Source organism: Acomys minous (assembly GCF_964271855.1).
Source record: "Acomys minous genome assembly, chromosome: 12".
Taxonomy (NCBI): Eukaryota; Metazoa; Chordata; class Mammalia; order Rodentia; family Muridae; genus Acomys; species Acomys minous.
The window spans coordinates 6,180,166-6,196,304 of NC_140493.1; the positions used below are offsets into that span (position 1 = coordinate 6,180,166).

At 44.0% G+C, this 16,139-nt stretch overlaps 1 long non-coding RNA gene across 2 annotated transcripts; it reads right to left on the reverse strand.

The window, feature by feature from the left end:
- Positions 1–2,547: 2,547 nt before the first annotated feature.
- LOC311578716 lies at positions 2,548–14,840 on the reverse strand. 2 transcript variants are annotated; one of them, XR_014772939.1, is made up of 4 exons: positions 14,453–14,840; positions 12,174–12,301; positions 3,447–3,676; positions 2,548–2,653 (listed from the first exon to the last, which is right to left on the reverse strand). It is a non-coding gene; the product is annotated as an uncharacterized lncRNA (long non-coding RNA). The 2 variants fall into 2 exon arrangements; XR_014772940.1 differs by lacking the exons at positions 12,174–12,301; positions 14,453–14,840 and adding an exon at positions 4,863–6,018.
- Positions 14,841–16,139: the final 1,299 nt, after the last annotated feature.

Here is a 16,139-nt window from a genome sequence, read left to right on the forward strand (position 1 = left end):
AGAGAAACAATCATCAATGTTAGGAGAGGAGCTATGTGCCCAACAGTAGAGGGTGTGTGTGTGTGTGTGTGTGTGTGTGTGTGTGTGTGTGTGTGTGTTGTGTGTAATTGGGGGCTTTGAAGCTACTTAATACACGATTAGCTACAATTAGTGCAATTACTTTCCTTATTCACATAATGTGTCCCTCAAGAGGAGACTTACAGGGTACATCACATAGGCTAGTGGGGAGGGAAGGGAATTCTAATCTAGAAAAGAAAAAAGAAAGATTGACAGAAGAGATAGGAGATGGCTTGGTGAGATGGCCTGGTGTGCAAGCACTGAGGACCTGAGTTCAAATCCCCAGAACTCTAGTCTTAAAAAGCTGAGCATGGTTGTGTGCCTGCACCCCCGGTGCTATTGGGGGTAGAGACAGGAGGATGGCTGGGGTTTGCTGCTGCCAGCCTAGCTCCACATTTTCCCTGTCTCAGGGGCATAAGGCAGAAAGTGATTGAGCAGGGCATTTGATACCCTCCTCTGGCCTTGATGTACATGTGTGAGCATGCACACCTGCACACACATGAGCACATGTGGCACACACACATCAACTTAAGGGATCCTTATGTATGTGTAGGCATCATCATAACAGGTGAATAGACTCATGGTGAAATAGCAGGTTTGATGCTGGAGTTTACTTCAGGCCGAATGCGTGCAGGGCCTCAGTGGATTCTTCTGCAGAGCTGCCTGTCATCCAGTCTCAAGCATCCAGTCAGCTGGTGCCTGTTGGGAGACAGTGGAGCTAACAGTCAGACTTCTGAGTCTCTGAGATACAGTTCCGTACATCTCCAAGATGCCCTTCCTGTACTACCTCATGTAACAGTGCCTATGACTCCGGAAGATGCGCCTCCTACGGAGGTGCAGAGGCACCTGGGTGTCGTTGGGAAGCAGGAACTGAGCTCAGGCTGAGTTACTTAGATGAATATCTGATAGCCACCAACATATCCATGATACACTGAGGATGGGTGATGGGGCAGAACGCTGACATCCCTTCTCTGATGTTCACGTTCGGCTCTGCTTCCACATCCTCGGAGAGATCCTTGCTTGGTGCTGCCCACGGCGTTTAACTGGGGCTGGCTTACCGCTTCAGAGGTTTAGTCCAGTATCATCATGGTGGGAAGCATAGCAGCACCCATGGAGGAGAAGCTGAGAGTTCTACATCTTGATCGGCAGGCATCAGGAAAAGTTTGCCACACACACACACATACTGGCCAGGCTTGTGCTTCTGAGAACTCAAAGCTAGTGACATACCACATCCAACAAGGCCACACCCACTCCAACAAGGCCACACCCACTCCAACAAGGCCACACCTCCTAATAGTGCCACTCCCTATGGGACCACTTTTTCTCTAGGGGAAATGATCGCGCATCTTGGTAACGTATTGATTTAAAATTTAGCCACCAGAGGCAATTTTATTTCTAATGTATTGGGAAAATAGCATGTGGCGTGACCTCCAAACACTTACAGTGTTTATCCTGACAGAGTTGTCTCCCTCTCTCTCTCTTTCTCCCTCTTCCTTCCCCTTACAGCACTTTTGGAGATATACTGATGCTTTTTTTTTTTTTAAGTATGAGAACCATTGAAGCTGAACACTTGCGATATACAACTTTTCTGAACCTGTAGTGAACACACTTTAAATGGAAGGATCTTAGTTTAGTGCATTTTATCAGCTAGAGCCTATAAAACCTCACACTCATAATAGCCTCTCAAGGCAAATAAGTGGTATGTCACCTACTTCGCAGTCTTGGTCACATTTAATGAAACACCTAGCTGGCTTTAATGAGAACAGATAGCCTGGGAAATAGGCATTTTCATAGCTCTCAGAAATGAGGATGGGAGAAACAAAACATGTGCCCTGTCATGTTACCTCACCTCAGCGGTGATGTCAACCCTATCGGCATGTCAGACAAAATCAGAGGGGATTTGAGAAACACACCTGATTTACTTTTTCTTTTTTAGACTTGGTCTCTCTATGTACGTAGTCCCAGTTGTCCCAGAGTCTGCTCTGTAGCCCAGGCTGGCCTCAGACTCACGGAGATCTGCCTGACTGCATCCCAAGGGCTAGGATTAAAGGCGTGTGCCACACCTGGCTCACAGGTGTACTTCTTTACTCATTGTTTTTAAATCCACATAGATACAAGGTCCAGAAGAGGCGAAAGAAGCCAAGAGAGATCATCTCCAATAATGAGCCCAGAACCGTTGTCTGAGTTATTGTGATCCCTGAGAGGAATTTCTTAGCTTATTCATGACTCAGTCTGCTTTGATGTGGGATGCTTTTTCAGAAGTCTGTGTTACTTTACAAGGTGTGATTTAATCACATTATAAGACTTTGGCTTAATGATTCCCTTTATAGTATTAATGCCACTTTATTGATCATTTATTGGACATTATCCAGTATTTTCTGTGACAGTTTATTTAGAAATTGTTTTTGATGACTCGCTTTAAATTGAAAATAAAAATCTGCCTGGACAAAGGCAAAATTTTTTTTTAAGCTTTTATTTTAAATCAAGAGAGTGGTTACATTTTCATTATGGGAAAGGCCCATGCATCCTTTGTGCCATGTTGAGGTGCTGTGAAGCATCTAGGATAACAGTCAATGATAACAGAAGCAGCTGGTACCTAGGAAGAAGAGAATTCTGTCTTTCACAATTGATTGTTCTAATTTTATGGGAAAATTCAAATAGACAATTATAGCAACTCCTGGGTTGATTTTTAAATGTCCTTTGATTCTTTGCAATTATTCCAGCATTATGGTTATTTTATATTAAAAACAAACAAACAAACTCTTATTGGTGAAGCTTAGAAAACAAAAAAATGAAATGAATGTAACAAGAGGAAATAAAAAGAATTCTGGTGTTCAGTTATCTCCTAGTATGTATGTGTGTAGGTGTGGGTGTGGGTGTGTGGGAGACACACACACACACACACACACACACACACACACACACACAGAGAGAGAGAGAGAGAGAGAGAGAGAGAGAGAGAGAGAGAGCATTGCATCATGTACTAGGAAGCCACAGGAGCATCAACCCACTTCCCTGCTGAGCCCACTTCCTTGTCCAGTGCGTGTCCTGACAGAGCTAATTAAAGAAGCCAACCCAAGACCCAGAGTGGACGGAGAAAGTTTACCACGAAAGCCCTGCAAGGCAAAGGGAAGGTGACCTTAGCATTGACCCCACTTCTGGGTCAGAGATGTGAAAATAAAGGACAGGTAACCTTTGTTGGTTCTTCTCCGTTCATCACACACACGCATGTCTATCACCCCCCCCACACACACACACACCTACACTATGTTGCACCTCCCACACGGCAGCCCCTCACGCTCATTCATGACGTGGCTTTGCACCTGCAGAGTTCTCACGAGCTAGTGAGGATGCATCCTGACTTCAGGTGTTATTCATCACATGATTGCCTCTTTATAAGTCTGGATCGCCTTCTCTTCATGTTTCTGAGATCCCACGCTACCACGAACGGCTATTGGGAATTAAGATGACCTGGACTCTAAGGCTTCTGGGAAACATCTGTAGAAGTTTGGGTTTCTCCATCTTCTATCTTGGATTTAGTCCAGTTTTGTAAGTGAATTTCAGTTCTTCCCGTGATGTTCCATCTGCCACTTGAACTTTATGGATGGTTCTAAATGAACTTTTGATAGACATGAATTGCAAAATATATTCCAAATCCACCAGAAATTAAAATCTATGGTCCTTTAAAATGCTTAATCAGTACTCATTTATAATAAAAATAAATGCAAATGAAAAAGGGGGTAAACCTCATAATTGCACCATCCAAGAATTAATCAACATTTATTTGTCTGTGCATGCTTGCATGTGTGTCAGCAGGTCTGTGTTCAGGTGCGCATGTGTGGTATTTATGTATTATTTATTAATGCATGGTATTTCAATTTAAACTAGACAGCTTGACTCAGGGATCCTGTCCCTGTCTCCTGAATGCTGAGGTTACAGGACACCACTGTGCCAGGCCAGCTTTTATGTGGAGACTGAGATTGGAACCACAGACCTCACCCTCATGTGGCAAGCACGTCCACTGAGCCATCTCCCATTGTTAAGTAGCTTTTCAGACTTTTTCTATACACATATCTATATATTTCCTAGTATATTATATATACATATATTAGGTATATTATCTATGATAAAGGCACCTATAACAAAATCTTCTACTTAACCATCTTCCATATTTCCCATATCAATGAATATTCTTTAACAATATCACCTTTAGTGGTGGACTAGAGAGAGATGTCATAGGAGAGAAGAATCATTGCCTATCTAAGTATTTTCTACATTGAGTGGGCTGTTTGTTCTCAATGACCCAGAGCTATAAATAAAATGACCGTAAACACCATCATCTACATATTTGTCTCCTTAGGATTAATAATTGCCTTATGGTAAATTATTAGGCATAAAAATATTGATTGGAGGGTGCATATGTTTTGAAAATGCCTTTGAAATGGAGAGGCAGAAACCTTGCTAGGAATGACATCTAAGATTTTGAGAAACTTGGGGAAAAGTATGACCAAACCAAAACCAAAACAAAAAACAAAAACAAAAACAAAACAAACAACAACAACAACAAACAAACAAGCAAACAAAAAAACCCCAACCAACCAAACGAACAAAAACCACATTGAAGTTGTCTTGTTTCCTGTGGATAATGAGGTAGCCAAGGGAATATTTGGTTTTGAGGTAAGATGAGTCTGTCTAAGAAAGACACATCTCAATGCTAAGGGCTCACGTGTGAACACGGTGGCTCAGAGAAGGCATGGCAGGGGTGCAGCGAGCACGTCAGGGCCGTGGACTGTGTCCTGACCCACCTGGGACACGAGGAATTCCGCCATCCGCGATCCCTGCAGCAACTCTCTTACGTCATCTCTCTCCCACTGATAAGTTGTTTAAGATCCGATACTGCAAGCCTGGACAAACTCTCACAAGCTCAGTCAATTCAAGTGAACATGCTTTACACACACACACACACACACACACACACACACACACACACACACAGCTCAGCACTTCATAAATGCCAGTGTATGTGCAGCATAATCAAGCTTCGGTTAAAAGTGATGAACCGGAGGAGAGTTCTGCTTTCCAGTTCTGCTTGTGAAGAGCTTAAACGTCACCTTCTACCCAAACCTGAACAAACCGAAAACTCAAGTCCTCTGAAATCTGTAACAGAAGTGAGCCCACAGCATAAACTCCTGCCTGCACTGGACGGAATCCCAATTTGCTGACTCCGAGATCTCCGTGGAAACCCCAACCATGACTGCTGCATTGCTGGAAACTGGGTGTAAAGAGGCTTGAGGCTATGAGGAGACCCGGGAGGGTAAAGAGGCTGTGAGTTGTACCCACAGGAGCACACTCTAGCTCCGTAATACATACCAAGAGGACAGTTCATTCTTTCAAGCCATGGCATAGGGAAGGGAGCCATTCTGGAAGAGCACCCAAGGGCTCTGTTTTAACAAGGTCCTCACTCAGAGAGGACCACCAAGGCAGAACCGAGTGGCCTTGCATGAAGGGAAACTCTCAGTTTGAGATGCTCTAGCATCCAAGCAGGAGAGGGAGATGCACGGCTCAGCCTCTTCCAGCATTCTGGGTGGGAGAAGAGAAATATCAAACTCCAGACTTGTAGCCGCTTCACCTGGAGGCTGGAGATTCAGAGTCACCTGTCAGAGTCACAGTCCAGAGGCCCAGGCTCTCTAAAAGGCAGGCTCCCTCTCAGAATCACAGCCCTCCTCCCCAATTAAGGTCTAAAGGGCCTTTGTACCCCTGTTCTGTTAGCCTAGTACATCATATTCAGCTATAAAGAATAAAAAAACCACAAGGCATGCCAAATGGTAAAGCACAATTTGAAGAGACAGCAAGCATCAGAACCAGACAGAGCAGGGAGGCTGGGCCTATTAGACCAGGAATGTAAAACAGCTAAATTAATGTGCTAAGGGCTCTAATGGATAAAGCAGACAGCATACAAGACATAGCTGGGTAATGCCGGCTTTGAAATGAAAGTCTCAGGAAAGAGACAAGCACAAAGTCCACGGAATGGGAAGAAAAAAAAAAGGCCACTGTGACAGAAATGAATAGTACTGGTGAGATGGGCCTGTTAGTCAACTGGACCGAGCCAAGCAAAGGCTCTGACTTTGAAGACATATCAATAGAAATTCCAATACTAAAAGACTAAGAAAAGTAACGGGATAGCTAAGGGATGTGGGAGAACTATAAATGGTGCATTACACACAGAATTGCAGTACCAAAGAAAAGGGGACTATGGACTAAAAAAATTAATATATATTTGAAATATATATACATATATACATATATATACATACACATATATGTACATACATGTGTATATATACATATATATGTATATATATTTGAAGCAGCGATGCTGAAATTATACATGAGACACCGTGACATCGTACAGTCTCTTGAAAATGGATTTGCTTGCCTGGAAATGTATACTGCGTCAGACTCAGGGACATAAATCTTGTGAACTTGGAGAAAATAGAACAGAATGAATTCAACCCCCAACCCAAACCAAAGCAAGCCACAGAGACACGTCAGATACATGCAAATGATGAGACAAACAAAGAGAAAAGAAATATTATCATTAAAGGAGGAAAACATGCATACCTTACCTATAAATAAACAAAGGCAGGAATGTATCAGCTTGTCCGTGTGCGCATGAAGTGGAGTGAAATATCTTTAGATGCTGAGAGTGAAAAATAGCATTAACCTAGAGGTTCGCATCATTCCAAATTACCTCCTCAGAAAGCAGTGAGAAACCAAGGCCTCAGGAACAAACAAAAATGGAAGACGTGTCACCTGTAGGCCTGACTTGAGAAATGTAATATGAAGTTCTTTGGGAGCTGGGAACATAGTTCAGCTGGTAACATGCTTGCCACATATTCGGGAAGTTTAAAGCCATCCTCAGCCAAGTAGCAAGTTGGAGGCCACTGTGGGCTACATAAGACTCTATCTTCTATGCTGGGTGAGGAATTTAGATTAAAAAAAAAAAAGAAATAGAAAGAAACAATATGTGTTAGGAATGTATAGATACCCAAAGGGAGAGCACGAGTAGAGATTAAGTGAAAGCAAACCCAGAACTTTTATTTTACTTAAAAAATATTTTACTATTTTTAATCGTTATAATAGATAACCATTTGAAATCATAACATGTATGTATTTGATTATGTGTTTACCATATATATGCTTATAGCTACAGAATGCTTGTGCATAAGCGAAATGAGCTATGAACACGATTTAAAGACAAATGAGGAATTATTATTATTTTTGTTACATGTAAGGCCGTCAAACACCATGGCATGGTACAGTGTCACTTGAAAACGGACTTGCTTACTTGAAAATATATAGTGTGTGCTCCAGAGCACATATTTAAAGTGTGTAGGTAGGGTTGTATAAAATGATATGCTAAGAAAAGAGAGAAAATATACGCATGTAAACACGCTCAACTAAAACACAATACTGGGAATGTGCACTGGTAATTCCAGCCCCAAGGAGGAAGAGGCAGAGGGATTGCCCCAGACTCTGGCCAGCATGATCTATCTGGCAAGTTCTAGGCCATTTTGAGACTCTGGTTTTGTTTGTTGGTTTTGTTTTGTTTGTTGAGCAACAATAATAAAAAAATTTAAATTCACAACAACTGAAATCAATAAAAGTTAAAAAAGGAACAAAATCTGGGTGCATGGTAAATGCTGACTCAGCTTCCTCAACAGCGGGTTGTCAGTGTTCAGAATATACCTATTAAAACAGTGGCAAGTGGAGGGGAAAAAAAAAAAAGCACAACTTGTGAGGAAATGGTGGTGGAGGGGAAGGGGGAGAAATTGAAGTGGAGCCAAAAGGAGTAGGCTTAAGCAAAAATACATTATACGCACATACAGGATTCTCAAATAAAAAGGGCGATCTGTGCAATAGGGTGGAAAGGGAGTTACAGGAGGAGCCGTGGAGTGGAGGTCTTGGTTTCTTTGTAAACTCAGTTATGCTGTGTAAATATGTTCTTGTTTTAATCCCAAGGGTGGGATTTTAGTTTGGGCTTTAGTTTGTCCACCGCTGGCTGACAATTGTCTCGTGTGGAGCGTGGTCTTTAGCAGCTGGTAAAAAGGCCTCGTGTGGCATGGAAGGGGGCATGCGGTGGCGGTGTGAGGCGTGTAGCAGTTTGGAGAGACCAGTGTGGAGGACAGAGAGAAATGTTTCAGCGCAGCTGCTCAGAGGAGACCGCTTGCTGTGTTTGCTGTTGACAGAGATTGGTGTTGCCCCCAAAGAACCCAACTGACCTTAAACAGCTGGGAGAAGTAAAGGGGTCCACACTCCTCTCCCCACTAACATTTTTTCTCATACTCAGGGTTAAGGGGTTGGTGGAAGAAAGGTAGAGGCTTCAGTACCCCAAATAAAATCGAGTTTAAAAAAAAAAAAAACAAGCATCAAGAGAGCTGGGAAAAGAGTGAATATGTTAAAAACACATTGTAAGGAATTCTCAAAGAATAAAAATATCATTTAAGATAAAAAAAAAAAAACACTACAGCTAGCATAGTGGTCAACATTGAGAAACTAGAAACTTCTCCACTCACACCCTTTCTCAGCTTTGTACTGGAGTTTTAGCCAGCTCACAGGGACAGGCAAAACATTCGAAGACACCGGTGCTGGAAAGGAAAGAACACCCCATTCACAGATGACACCGCATCCACATAGAAAATTCCAGGCATGGGGGGGTTGTCGTCCGCGGAAGAGGTTTGCCTTCAGGCATCAGATCACGGATTCCATCCCCAGCACAAAGGAACAACAAAAGGGAGGCGGAAGGAGGAAGAGATGGGAAAAAGAAAGAGGAGGAGAAGGAGAAGGGAAAGAGAGGGCAAAAAGGAAAGGAAATGAAAAGATAATTCCAAGCGGAGCTTTTCTCTCCTCCTCCGAGAAAATTTAAGGAATATCAGTAAGCCTAACATCCCTTTATCAATAATGAGATCCTGTCAGCCAATCAAGCATCTTCTGACATCGGCACTTCCTGTTCGACACCAGCTCAGTGAGCGAGGCGAGTCAATGACTGAGGTGTTTCTTTGATGGTCAGATGGGATTGTACTTAATACACTTAATAACGGCAGCCTGAGTAACTGAATGAGGCTCAGTATTTGTGGTGGTTTGGATAGGCCTGGCTCCCCCCCACCCCCACCCCATAGGCTCATAGAAGGGTTAGGAGGTGTGGCCTTGTTGGAGGAAGTGTGTCCCTGTGGGTTGGCTTTGAGGTTCAAAAGCCATGCCAGCCAGGCCTAGGTGTTCTCTCTCTCTCTCTCTCTCTCTCTCTCTCTCTCTCTCTCTCTCTCTCTCTCTCTCTCTCTCTCTCTCTCTCTCTCTCTCTCTCTCCCTCTCCCCACCATGCTAATAAGAATGGACTAACCAAGCCTCCAATTAAATGCTTTCTTTTGTAAGAGTGGCCTTGGCCATGGTGTCTCTTCACAGCAATAGAACAGTCGCTAAATCGGTAGCGTCAATAACACTATCAAGCGCAGCTTATTTACCGAGGAAACTGGGGCTGAAATAAGTAATAGAAAGACTAGAAAGACTCAGGTCTCAACGATGGTGAAGCCCGGCCTTAAGTCAGGGCGCTCAGCGCCGGGGTCCCTGTTTTTTAAGCCCGCATTACACGGTGTAACCACAGTGGAAGGAATCCAGCAACTTGCTAGTAGTTCTTTCATGACGCCTTGTAAAGGATTTTATTTCAATGACCATAAAACGGTCCCCATGAAAAAGATGCTTCTCTGGCATGACCCTGGACCACGGGTTCCGGAAATGCCAAGAGCAGCTGTACACAAGGGCTGGACAGCATCTCTGCGCACAGTCGGGTTTCCGTGCTTTTACCCTGAAGGAGCTTGCTCACCTCCTATGTATAACCTTCTCTTCAAAACCCACTCCCACTCTAAGTACTCGAATGACTGAGAAAAACTCAGAACCTAAAAAAAAAGGCGATGAACTAATCTGCCTGGGTTGATTTGAAAACAAACAAAAGGAAAAAGACATACAATATTTTTATGCTTGGCATTTTACATTTAAATCTGTAGCCAATTTTGAGTTTCTTTCTTCTTTCCTTTCCTTCTGTTTTCCTATATGCCTGCCTCCTTTTTTTTGTGATAAGGTCTCCTTCTGTAGCCTAGGCTGGACAAGAGCTCTGCGCTGCCAAGGTTGGCCTTGAAGTCATAGCCACACCCCCACCCCTGCTTAAGTCTCCCAAATTCTAAGATTAGAGGCAGGAGCCAGGACACCAGCTTAGGGAGTTCTTTATTTTGGAAGAAGGTACAGTCCTGCCACAAGTATATTGTGTGCAGATGCGTAATCCATCAGCTGCGGAAGGTACAGTGGGTCTGGAGCAGGAATGCAAGAAGATGACTGTAAAACTAAATAGAGCCATTATTGTGGTCTTAGGTGCTGTTGTTGGAGGTGGGGTGTGTGTGTGTCTGTGTGTGTCTGTGTGTGTGTGTCTGTGTGTGTGTGTGTATACACATGTGCACTGATTATGTGTAGCAAAGCTCCTGAGTTTTCTAGTCAGTCTTTCCAGACCTGCCCAAACCCCCTTTGAGTTGACAAGGATGAATAATGTCAGATACTGACATTATTTTTGAGTTTTGTAGAAATTCCTGCCTAGCAATTGTGTCCCACTGAGTCCTTAACTAGGCTGCGCGTGCTAGGTTTTGTTTTGTTTTGTTTTGTTTTAATTTGATTGCAAGACTGCATTCTGGGTCGCTTCCCAGCCACCTAGGTAACAGCTCTTCCCAGGACACCAGAGTAACTGTGAGGTGACGAAGTGTGAGGCCTCACATGATACACAGCTTTTAAAATAGGCAGCGTGACATAATGCACCCAGATTGTGGTGGAAAGTATCTCAAGAGGAAAAAGAAAGGTGACAGAAAGATAGCTGGTTTATAATGGAGGACGATATGCCAGGGCAAGAAGGCCAAGGTCAAGGAAGCTTTCACACTCCATCCTTCTTCCTCTGGCAGCGACAGTTCCGAGGCCCTGCAGTGTTCCGCAAAGGTGCCAGGGACACAAGATAAGAGAAGTAAGGGTTTACTAAAAGACACCAGTGCCCAGGAAATCTCCTGGCTAAGAAGCTGTACAGCTCTCTTGAGATTTATCTTCCATTTCCAGAATCTTACACATTTATCTCAAAAGTTTAAGGGATCACCTCGCCCCACTTTTCAGGATTGGAGGCCAGGCTTTCCTGAGGTCCCACCAGCACCTTCCAAAAAGATTGATCGGGAACTCAGCTCACACCTTTTCCTAACAGTAGGTGGCAGCACTAACCTTGTTCATTTCGTTTCTCGCATCTATTTGCTGAATGGTGGCAGCTTAAGGATAAAACATATTTAAAATGTTTCCGCCCCCCCCCCAAAGAATATAGGCAATTAGGTGAGTAACTCGAAAGATCTGACTAACTTCTTGGCAATTGAAAAACTGGAGAAACTGCCCACAATTAGATACATTGAAATGTGTCGAAGCTGGCTCACTTATAATAATTTTATTTATATTTATTTGTTTGTCTGTGGGGTGAGGGGAATAAATGTGGAGGTCAGAGGACAACTTGCGGACATTGGTTCTCTCCTTTCACTATGTAGATTACAAAGACTGACTTTAGGTTGTCAGCCTTGGTGGCAAGCATCTTTACTCACTGAACACTCCTGCCTGGCAAGGAAGCCTTAATTACGATTTTTTTTTTCAAATATCTTTCCCTTTTTAGGAGCATCTTTAGGTTAAAAGCAAAGCTGAGGTAAAAGTGCAGAGATGCCCGTGTGTCCTCTGGACTACCTCAAACTATAAGCATTCCGCATACATCGATGTTATCACCCTCCTGGGTCCCCAGGTTACCTTAGTCTTCCCCTGGAGCTGTAAATTCCGGGAGTTGGGAAAATACAAATAGCGCAGTGGCATTCCCTCCTACACTCTACACAGAGCGTCGCCACCATCCTAAAGGTCTCTGCTTCCTGTTTATTCCCCATCCCTTCGAGCCAACCTCTGTCAGCCGCCGAATGCTTTGCTGTCTCCATAATTTGGTTTTTCCAGAATGTCCCACAGGCAGAATCTTACAGTGCATAGTGCTCTGTGATTGGTTGTTTCCCATTCACCAGTGAACTTGCACGTTTCCTCCACATGCTTCCATGCCATGCTAGTTCATTTCCTTTAGCTGGTCTTCTCCGTGCTGCAAGCTTGGCTTTGTGAGCCTTCTCTGGCCCTGAGCTTGCTCTCATAATGTCTATGAATGCAAATGTATGTGTAAAAACGCTGCTTCTTTGTAGTCATCCACCACATTTTTAGAAGTTTTGTTTTATTTACAATTTATTTCAAGTCATGGTGGCATATGCCTCTAATCCCAGCACTCAGGAGGCAGAGGCAGGTGGATCTCTGAGTTGGAGGCCGGTCTGGTCTACAGAGCAAGTTCCAGGATAGCCAGGACTACACAGAGAAACCCTGTCTTAAAACCCTACCCTGCCCCAAATCTTATGCATACCTCTGTCTGTCTCATTTCTGTCTCTGTCTTCTCTGTCTCTGCCTGTCTCTGTTTCTTTGTCTCACTGTCTCTGTCTGTCTGTCTGTCTGTCTGTCTGTCTGTCTGTCTGTCTCTCTCTCTCTCTCTCTCTCTCTGTGTGTGTGTGTGTGTGTGTGTGTGTGTGTGTGTGTGTACCACACACTGGTCTGTGGAGGCCAGAAGAGATCACTGTAGCCTCTGGCCTGGTCTGGAGTTACAGTGGTTGTGTGCCACACAAAGTGGGTACTGGGGATCGAACTCAGATCCTCAGCAAGCTCTCTTAACTGCTGAGCCATCTCTTCAGACTTTCTAGCATCTCTTTCTTACTCTTCCTTGGGATTCTTACCTGTCTGTTACTGGGCATTATCTGTTTTACCTTTTATTAGCCCTTAGCACTTTAATGATTGTTTTTCATTCCTAGTCTAATGATTCAATCAACCTTGCTGCACGTGACTCTGGTCTGGATATGGTATTTTTCCTCTTTTATGATGTCGCGTGACTTTTGTTGTTGTTGTTGTTGTTGTTGAAAGCAAGACAAGATGTGTTGAGCAAGAGGAGCTCTGGTAAACAGGGCTCTGTTTGCTGTGAGAAACATTGTCACCAATACCAGCTCATGTCCTCAATTTTGCAGTAGAGCTAATAAATGATGAGTAGAGACTAATTAGTTCTTCGTGTTGGGAGTGATCTTAGAAGCACCCAGGGAAACCAGGTGGGTGTTAGTTTAAGAAGTGGCATGAGGAAAAAATTAAGTGATTTGGTGACCAAAATTCATCCAGCCAGCAGTGGGGCCTTAGGCAGGCTTGTGCTTTCGTGTCTCGCTATGCCCCGCAGGTGCCAACCATAAACAATTTAGTTTGCAGGTGTCTCTGTAGCTGCGTTCATAGCCCGCAGTTTTCTGTCACTCCCTTATTAGCTAAGAAGCATTTGAATAAAAAGAATTTTCAAAGTCTCTTACCTTTGAAATAATATAAAGCTTCTCAGGGCACTGTAAAAATACTGCTAGGAGTATTGGTGCCTTTCTCATTTGCATTCTCTCTGCTTGCTTTTGTTTTCTCTTATATAAGCATCCCTGGCAAGAGGTCCGCACTGGTACAATTCTATTGTCCAGCCCACAAACCTTTCTTCCTTCTTCTATGAATGCGCCTCTGACGTCATTACTCTGGTCCAATTCCTAGACCAGGATCTAATCAATACGCGGGCACCACCGTAGTTCGTTTCCTGTTACAACGAACACTCCTCAGACTTTTGACTGCCCCCACCTCCTTGATGGGGTTCACCTCAGGAATCTAGAACCATGAATGGTGTGGTGCTCCCCTCAATTATTCCTATGGTCTATGCAAGTCTGATGGCATTCTGTGGCTTTTATAGCATAGCACCTGTTGGGAACCAGACTCTGTACCTCTGGAATTATAACCACTTTTCTTGAAAATTTGCTTAGATGACAAACAAGACCTTTACTTTTTTTTTTTCTTTAATTTTATGAGTCAGGGTTTCTTACCTCGGTGTGCGTCTGTGCACCACATGCAAGCCTGGTGCTCATGGAAGCCAGAGGAGATAGGGGGTTTCTTGGAGCTGTACCTACAGACCGTTGTTAATCACCACATGGATGCTGGGAACCAGAGCAGGGTTTTCTTGAAGAACAGCCAGCGCTTTTAACCACAGCCATCTCTCCAGCCTCCGATCCCTCAAACAAAACCTTTTACAGGAACATCTGCACTGCCTCTCACAGACCCACGCTCTCTGGCTGCAGGTGTTCTGCACACATGCCTTCCCACCGGCACAGCTGGACTTTGCCTTGTGTCATGAGTGTGTGCATTTCCTTTAGGCGTCAGAAGGTATTTAAGTGTCAGCTCTGGCTCATTAGAGCCACCCACTCACCTATTCTATCACCACGGTGGTCTCACTCGCTCCCTGGGAGGGACCACGGACCCAGAGCTTGATATCTTCTCATCCTAGGATCTGGAAGCCATCTTCCTTCCTTCCACCCTGTGGCTTCTCTACAGGAAAGCGACCTTCAAGCCACCACGGCCCTTTCTCTGCTCAGCTCTATAGTTGGCTTCTTCTGGTTTCTGTTTATTCCCATGGCAGTATTTCTTCCTTCCTTCCTTCTTTCCTTCCTTCTTTCTTTTTTTTCTTTTCTCCTCCTCCTCCTCCTCCTCCTCCTCCTCTTCTTCTTCTTCTTCTTCTTCGTCGCGCCTCGCTCGACCAGCAAGAAAGACGTGACCACCAGTTCTTCTCTCAAGCGGTTTATTCAGGCTTTTCTTCTTTCTCGGAGAATCCCCCAGCCACTCCCGTCACGCTCATTTATACCACACAAACAGCCAATCACACTAAGCCACGTCTCACACGCTGATAGGCTCGTAGAGGTGGAGCTAATGCAAGCAGCGGGCGTTTTCCAAATAAGGGGTTGTTTACCTCCACCGAGGCAGCTCTGGCTGCATGCCAGGCGCCATCTTGGGGCGAGGTCCACAAAGGGCTCTGTGGCTCTCCACATTTCTTCTTCTTCATTTTCTTCTTCTTCTTCCTGTTCTTCTTCTTGTTCTTGTTCTTCTTCCTTTTCTTCTTTCTCCTCCTCCTCTTCATGTTCTTCCTCTTCCTCCTCCTCCCCCATCTCCTCATTGTGTTTGATTGTTTATTAGAGGGCACCCACTGTGAGCCTTGAATTCATGATCCTCTTTCCTCAGCCTCCCAAGTGCCTGGATTACAGGCATCAGCCACCACGCCTGCCCTGCAAGGGGTTGTAAAGTTAACTTTTACTTTGAGAAAAGGGGACACAATAGCACAAGCCAGAAGAACAACAAAAAATTATAGTTCAAATATTATTCCTCACCCACATATTCTAGGTTCCTATGTTGAGGATGGCAACCAGCTAATTATTGTTGTCTCCTTGGTGAACTTGCCTAGTATCATGTTAGAATACTTAATAGGTAGAATAAAGTTTTAGTAAGATAAAAAGCAGTTTAGATGTTCAGTACATTTCCCCCTTTCCTTATGCAGTCATTCTTTTCATAATAGTTATTAGATGACCTTGTTTTGGGATGTCTTCCATTCCTTCCAGCTCTTAACACTCTTTCTGCCTCCTCTTCTGTTGGGGGAACACCTATTGCTTCTCAGATCTGTGGGTCATCCCTGAGCAGAGGCCATGCTAAACTTTTCTGCATTGTTCTGATATTAGCGTATGCTCTGCCAAACAAGCCCAACAGTGGCTCTCTAAAGAAACATGGTTGACGCACACATCAACTCGCAGAGACGGAGGCTGCGTGCACAGGGCCTCATGGGTCTGCTTCAGATGGGGACCTGCAGCTGGAAGGAGAAGTGGACACGTGACCCCATCCCTAAGCCAGAAGCCATCTCCAATTGATAACCACTTGCAGATGAAAAACTTGTTTCCTCCTAGGGAGTCTCATCAGGAAAACAAACTACTCTTAAGGGTTGGCTGCAGGCCCAGCATTAGATGGCCAACGGAAAATGAACTCGGTAGCATCTTTGGAGGTTTGTTTTGTCTCATAATGTCATATCAAGACTCATCCTTAAAAAAAACTTATTTTTTTTACTTTAAAAAATT